Source organism: Rhinopithecus bieti, unplaced genomic scaffold, assembly GCF_001698545.2.
Source record: "Rhinopithecus bieti isolate Rb0 unplaced genomic scaffold, ASM169854v2 scaffold_6380, whole genome shotgun sequence".
Lineage (NCBI taxonomy): Eukaryota > Metazoa > Chordata > Mammalia > Primates > Cercopithecidae > Rhinopithecus > Rhinopithecus bieti.
The window spans coordinates 13,178,997-13,186,889 of record NW_016806642.1 but is presented as its reverse complement, the minus strand read 5'-3'; the positions used below and the strand labels follow the sequence as shown (position 1 = coordinate 13,186,889).

Sequence of the window (7,893 nt, the reverse complement as noted above, 5' to 3'; positions counted from 1 at the left end):
ATGTTGACACTCAGTATTCGAGTCTCCATTCCATTATTTGCTGAAAGAATTTAAGAAAGTCCTTTCTGAGTCTCAAGTTCCTCACCTTAACAAAAAAGGAAATAATAATACTTAATGCCAAGGCAACCATGAGAGCAAATGTGCAGATATGTGTGAAAATATTTTTCATACTAGAAGGCTAAGTAAAGATTAGTTATTGTTATTAATATCAGTTACTATGAATTATTCAAACATTAAATTATTACTAACTTCCAGGCATTAAGCCCTTGAACTAAAAATTTGTATTTGAATTATTCATATTCAAATATTTTTGAATGAGTCAGTGCAGGTACTGAGATTCCTGAGTGGCTTGAAAGGCCAGCCAAGAGGTAACAGGCATGGTTCTACCTTTAGGAAACTTGCAATCCCACAGCTAAAACTCGGAGGTGCCCTAAGGACAGTCAAACTCCCAGGAGAAAACAGGGAGGATGGAGGGGAAGCATTTTATGGGAGTGAGAGTGGGCCCACATCCTCACTAAACCTGTTGTCCCAGATACGTGACTTCTTCCCTTGGGGCCCCAATCTCTTCCTATATAACCTGGTATTAATGACCAGGAGGTCCTCTAAGTACTCGCATCCCCACCCAAAGCTTAGCAAAGTCTCTGGCACACAGTAGGTATCCAATAAATATTTGTTGAATGAATGAACTCTGATATTCTAGGATGCACTTTAAGATTAGATCCAGATATGTGGAGAGGAGAGAAAGAAAGCTCTTCTGGAGAGGAAAAGCCCCACCAGCTTTAGGCTCTCAGGAAATGATTCTTGGTACATGGGTAAGGGATAATCCTTCTCCCCTTTCCCACCAGATCCAGGCCGGGTTTTCTCTGAGACCCTGACTTTCTTAGGCAGAGAATGTGTAATTATTTCTCTGTGAGTCTGTACCCCAGCTGGATAGAGTTAATAAACCAGCCAGGTTTTTATCTTAACAAGAAGTCTTAGGATCAAATTCTCCCCTCATTAAAGGCCCAGAAATCTCCCTGACAGCAGTGGGGGTTTTGCAGGCAGCCTGAAAGTGGAATTTAGTCTCCTAGTGAATTCCTCCATGGGCACAAGCCTAGAGAAGTGGGGCAGATTATATTACTGGAACAGAAGGAAGGAAGGAAGGAAGGAAGGAAGGAAGGAAGGAAGGAGGAAGGAAGGAAGAAGGAAGGGAGGTGAGGAGGGAGGGAGAGGGAGGGAGGGAGGGGAGCGCGGAGGGAGGGGAGGGGAGGAGGGAGGGAGGAGGGGAGGGAGGGAGGAGGGAGGGAGGGGAGAGGGAGGGGGGAGAGAGGGGAAGAAGGGTGGGAGGAGGCAGGAATTAAAGAAAGGAGGGAAAGCCTACCCCCTTTTCCTTGAAACCATAGTCCTAGCACAGTGCTGGGTACCCGCTGGGTACCCTGGAAATGTCAGAAAGGATGCCTAGATGTTGTGTAAACACATCTCCTTAGAGCTTGAGGAAGACACTACACCCTGGAGTGTGAATTGAATGGAGCAGACAGAGTGGTCAATTGTTTTGTTCTTTTATTTTTTTTAATTTACAAATAACAATTGTAAATATGTGTGGAATACAGCATAATATTTGATACATTTTCACATTGTAGAATGATCAAACCAGGCTAGTTAACAGCCGTCACCTCACATACTTACCCTTTCTTTGTGGTGAGAACATTTAAAATCTACTCCTTTTTAGCATGTAGCATTATTCACAAAAGCCGAGATATGGAAACAACCTAGGTGGCCATCAATAAATAAATGGATGAAGAAAGTGTGGTATATGTACACAATGGTAAACTATTCAGCCTTAAAAAAAAAAAAAAAAAAAAAAAAAAACAGAAGGAAATCCTGTCATTTTTGAGAACGCGGATGAACCTGGAGGTTGTTGTGCTAAGTGTACTATTCTTTACCTTAGTTACAGCTCCTGGGACTTGCCAGACCCAGCGAGATATCTCTGGGGTCAGGGGAGTGCTGAGGCTGGTTGGCTCCCAGGCACAGGCCAAACCAAAGAGACCAGATTCAGTGTTGAGAGGAAACCCCAGGGGTGACAAACAAAATAAAGATGATTTTCAGGGTCAAAGGGCAGGGTAAGTCCAGAAATTGAAACGGAAGCAATGGATTTGGAAGCAGCGTGAAACAAAAGTAGTGTGGAAAACAGCACAGAATGGGTCATAGCAAGTAGCTCAGATCCAACCCATGAAACAGAAGCAAACAGTGGGTTTCCCCTTTAAGGCAGTGCTGGGGACAGGACTAGGCTCAGCGAGACCGCAGGGGAGATGCTTAGCGTGTTTCCGAAATGTACCTTTAATTATTAAGTAAGATCCATGCACCAGCCTATGAGCCAGGGCTCAGAAAAGATTACTTCACTATAAGCTCTAGGGAAAAGGGCAAAGCAAACCAGTAGTATTTTTCATCTTGGATAACGCAGTCCCTAGTCAGCCTTAACTACAAGAGAAATATGGTTTAGGTGTTCCCTTCTGTCATTCCTAATTGCTGGAAAAGGAATCTTTGGTGTTTCTAAAAAACTGACACAGCTAAGGAAGCTGTACACTGGCCAGAGGACACATTGTGCCAGGGAATGCTGAAAAGATGGGACTGTGATCATCTGCAGATGGTTTGGGGCCTGGTGTGGGGTCTTGGGTCTGGGTGAGCTCTCTTAGCCCCTTCCTCTGGCTCTTTCACTTCTAAGACAATGTTGTGGGGAGATGGCAGTGGCTACATCGTGGTCTGTACGCCTCTCTCAAGCCCTCCATCTTCATTATCAGTTCTGGCTAAATCAGAAGTTTTTGGTCTAGCTCTTGCTCTGGCTCCCTTGCCTGCCGGTCTACAAGGAAAATAAAGCAGACACAGTCATGCTTGTATCTGGGTATTCCATGAGTCCTTGGGGAAATGGTACCATGAGAATACAACGTAGACTTAGAAAAGCGCTTCTCAGTTTGCAAAGTTCTTCTGTTTGTCTATCTTAGTGAGAAGGAGGCTCTCCACACTTAGCAAGTGAGCCAACGAAAGCCCTCCAACATGCCCCTCCAGGCTCATTAGAGACCACACTCCCCTAGCACACACTAGGGACCAGCTATAGTAACTTTCCCCTGTTCCTTGAGCACTCCAAACTTGCACCCTCCTCAAGGCCTTGGCAGCCCCTGTTCCCCATTCCTGGAAAGTACTTCCCTCGGCTATTCACATGCTAGCTCCTTCTTTTCCCTCAAGTCTCAGCTCAGATGTCATCTTCTCAGAGAGCCCTCCGTGTTCACCCTCAATCAAGTAACCCCACTTCCTTGAGAATAAAAAGCACCAGAATTCAAAGCTAGACCATTCTTCTTGTGAAGGAATGAGAGGGTCATTGGGAAAAAAACCCAACGGTGAGATCCAGTGGGAAAACTTTTTAGTCCTTTTTAGCCTTATAAAGTAAGAGTGAATTTCCCAGCTACCCAGTCAAAAAAATTTAAGAACTGATCATCTATAATTGCCTAAATTAGCACTGGGCACCACCTGGATGGAAAAGTGAGTCCCGCTTCTGAATGGCATGGGGGCAGTAGCGTTTGTGTCCCCTGGATGCTCCTACCTAATGGCATGGGACGCTGATGAGAGGCAGCAGATAGCATGAAGCTAGCAGAGGAGGCTTGTGAGGAATGTTCTGATTAATTCTTGCAAGAATGCTTTGTCTAAGACCAAGAATTCTGTGATGAGTTGGGTGGGAGGACTTTTAGGCTGTTGCCTGAAGAACGTGTTTTTAGTATTCTAAGGGTGGTGGCTGTGATCCAGAATTCTCTCCCACATAGCCAGGGTGGAGAGCAAGCAAAGGGAGCCTCCTCATCTGAGCATATATCCTACATACTTGCATTTGTCACAAAACATCCACGCTCAGTGGTGAACTCCTACCTCCTGGCCACCGCTACATGTCCTCCATGCCATGCCTTTTACATGTGTGCACAAAAGAGGGAGCCCATCAGGTCCCTAGAAAGAGCTAACAGTTGAAGAGAGGAACAAGCACTGGATTGAGGGTCAGAGGACCTGGGCTTAGATTCTAAATCCACTCCTTCCTAGCTGAGTTATTTAAGCAAACCATGTTAGCCCTCTGAGCCTCAGTTTCCTCACCTATAAAGCAAGGGACTGAATCTAACCTTAATCTGCAATTCTAGATTGCTCAAAGAACAAATGAGATAATATACTCAAAAGTTCAAGGTAATCTATAAAGAACTACACTAATATGGGATTCAAAAAACAATTCTATTTAATAAGAAAGAAAGAGTGCCAAAGAGTTTCTGAAGATATGCAAATAATCTCTTTCCTCTAAGAGCCTCTGGTGATTTGGTAGCACTGTATTATAATCAGTAGTAGCATCAGTTTTACAAAAAGACTCACACTGGGATACCTGTAAATAAGAAACCTCCTTGAGGTTTTGAGAATGATTTGGTTTGGAAATATTCAGAAACTCTATTCACCCTAGATCCCTAGATGCATAAAGTGAGCATGGCTCTATTGTTATAAGTGTATTCTTTACTTGTCCTTTTATTTGATAGTTGGCCTTCTACCTTCCTTCCACCTCCCCAACCATCTGGGAGCTGTATTTGTTAGAGAGTTAAGACTCTTCAATCAGTAACTACCACTTACTGACTTTCTAGAAGGTGCTGAGCAAAGTGCTAGCAGTTTTCATTCATTATAGCTTATCCTTGCAATGACCTAAAAGGTGACTACTACACGTCTCCATTTTACATAAAAGGACACTTGTCTCAGAGAAGTTAAGTGACTTTGCCAGTATCACACAGTGCTGAAGTGACAGAGCAGGCTATTTTGGCTCCTAAGCCCTCATTTTATCCACTGCCTGGGAAAGACAGCAGGGTTTCCTACCAACACAGTGTCTTCTGCTTCCTCTACCATAGACTTGTTCATGAAGTGCTGTTGTACTCTCCCACCCATCCCCGGCTCCTCTTTGCCAGTGGCTCCAGGCCCAGACCCGTGCAGCCTTCCACGCAGCCCGTTCTGACTTCCTCTGAAGTCAGCCGTCCAAGGAAAGTTCCCTTGAAGCAGAGCAGCAGAAGTTTCCACTCCACAGAGGACTCCAGTCTTGCCAAGTTCTCCACCAGCCAGGCTCCTGGAGGTGGGCCTCGTGCATTCCCATTGCATAAGTGTTATTCCAGCTAGTTCCTGGAATTGGAAACATGGCAAACCATTCACCTGGTGGGGAAACTCTCGCCTGGAAAGGATAGTTGTTTGGTTAGCTGTGCCCTCAGAGCCCTTTCTAGGAGACCAGTTGGTGAAAAGATTTGTTTAGCAAAGTCTATTTCTTAAGTCAAAGTTGTATTATTTTCCCTACTCTTCAGTAACCCAACACATACTTTCCCTTCCAGTGAGAGCTCAAATCCACGTTAGCATCTTCGATCCTAGTTCAGGCCCTCCCCACCCCTGACTGAAATCACACCATGGCCCGCTTGCTGGTCTCTGAGACGAGACTTCCTGCTTCCCGCATGGTGCGGCTCTGGGCCAGCCTCCACATGGCAGCCGGGAGGATCTTTCCAAAGGCCAATCCTATTACATGAGGTTCTAGCATAAAATCCTTCAATGGCTCTCCGGCACCTGAAAAAGAAATATGTCCCTACTGTTTGAATTGTGTTCAACGAGAATGTATTATTGTTATAATTTGAAAGAAAGTGTTTTAAAATACTTACTTAGCTATGCTCCCCTCTTCCTAGGCGATACATTTCTTGAAATGGGAAATATACCTTTTTTGTCTCTATATCCATAGAACACAGTTCAGTGCCCTACACATAATAGATAAGTACTCAAGATACGTTTATTAACATTCAATAAACTGATACCAGTTAATCAGAGCTCATGATGAGTAATGAGATATTCAGTGTAACTAGACTGGATTGATATAATTCTAGCTAAAATAGTTTAGACAGTGTATGCAACACTATCTGAGATAAAGGTATATTTCCTTTATAATTTTTGATATTGAAAGTGGTTTTTCCAGATGCAATGGCTCATGCCTGTAATCCCAGAACTTTGGGAGGCCCAGGTGGGAAGATTGCTTGAGCCCAGGAGTTTGAGAATGGCCTGGACAACATGGCGAGACCCCATCTCTAAAAATAAATACAAAAAAATTATCCCAGTGTGGTGGTGCATGCCTGTAGTCCCAGCTACTCAGTAGGCTGAGGCTGGAGGATCCCTTAAGCCCAGAAATTTTAAGGTTACAGTGAGCTATGATCATGCCATTGTACTCCAGCCTGGGTGAGAGAGTAACACCTTGTTTCAAAAAAGAAATTAATGTTTTTTTAAAAAGAAGGAAAATGGTTCTTAGACCTTCCCTGCTAATTCATATTAAGCTAGAACTCTAGATTGGAGTCCATTAATTTGTGTAAGTCACCCTTTTACTGATGAAGGAGTTAGTGCTCTTCACATTGCCTAGGGGCTCTCATTTTTATGAACTCCCAGAGCAGAACAAGGTAATGAATGGAAATTGCTAGGAGAACAATTTCAGCCCATACTTTATATGCTCATCTATTTAGGACTTCAATTATAGTCTTTCCAGCAGCTTATATCTCAGGGGGTCAAATCTATATTCTGCCCTACTAGCTCTGTGACATGTAGCAAATTACTTCTCAAGACTTCATGTTTTCATCTGTTCATGGGTTAGGTTGTTTAAAATAAATGAAATAATATATATAAAATATTCCCTATATTGGCTGATGCATTCTAGGAACACAGAAAACCCTTGAAATTATCAAAATTACTTATGCACGAGTCTATTTCTCTGTTGCAAGATTGGGCACCTGAATGAGAGGAACACTGTTTCTCTCATCCTACCTTCCTCCTCACCTTCCTAGGTGATGATCCTGAATTGATTGGGTGTTCAGCTAATTATTTTGGAGAGGAATTGACATAAGGTCTGGATATATTGCACCACTGACCTTTAGCAAGAACGAGGCCAAGGCTACGGAAATCGCAGTGAGACCTAATTTAGGTTTGCATCTGCCAGGCAAAGAAAACATGCTGCCAGGAGAAAGCAGTAGATGGTTTAGTCTTCCAAGAGGTCTTCCAGAAGAACATTTTATTCCCTTTCTTAATGAAATTACCCAAATTTTGGATTTGTCCTGCAGTTCCAAAGGCTCAGAAACCTGACCTGATCAGCCTCCAAGAACTGTTCTGTCTCTCCTACACACCAAGAGTAATCTCCTGGAAGCTGTGTTACTCAGATGTTACTATACAGTGAGATTAAGAAGCTACCAGCACATGAACGTGGAATCCTCACATTGGCCCAGCCAAGGCATTCTCTTACCCTGGGCTGCAGTGTGTGGGATGTCACGTTCACACTCTGAAGGCTGCCAGGTGAGTGAGGTATCAGCACAAGAGGAGTTACGTAAATAAACTATCTAATAGCACCCAATTAAGATAGCCACATGTGATTCCTAGCTCACAGCATGGAGAAAATACCAACATTTCCCTCCATTGTGACTCTGCTTTTCTTTTTTCTTCAAATAGATTTAAGATCTATGGTTGGATTAAGATCAGCTGACTCTCACGGTCCTGGGAGCCATCCTGTCTCCTCACTAATCCTCCTGTCCCTATCTTAAACTTTAACTCTCAGAGGATAATTTTGTCACCACATTTCCAAGGTCTCTCAAGAAGTTCCTTGTGGTCCTGTGTACTGGTAACAATGGTTCTCCTTAAAAATAGTCTGTTACAGTGAAATGAACATAAAAATCTATAGTCTAGAAACCCGAGTTAAAAATAAACTCAGACGCTTTGACTTTGATAAAATGAACCTCATCACCTGTTAAATGAGAATGAAGGCCGGGCGCGGTGGCTCAAGCCTGTAATCCCAGCACTTTGGGAGGCCGAGACGGGCGGATCATGAGGTCAGGAGATCGAGACCATCCT

General features: G+C 43.6%; 1 long non-coding RNA gene across 1 annotated transcript in view; it reads right to left on the bottom strand.

Moving 5' to 3' along the window:
- Nucleotides 1-1,865: 1,865 nt before the first annotated feature.
- Nucleotides 1,866-7,893, bottom strand: part of LOC108532938 (uncharacterized) — a 23,739-nt gene continuing 17,711 nt past the window's right edge. The window contains exon 5 of the long non-coding RNA XR_001886598.1: nucleotides 1,866-5,586. This is a non-coding gene — a long non-coding RNA (uncharacterized LOC108532938). The remainder of the gene's footprint in view (nucleotides 5,587-7,893) is intronic.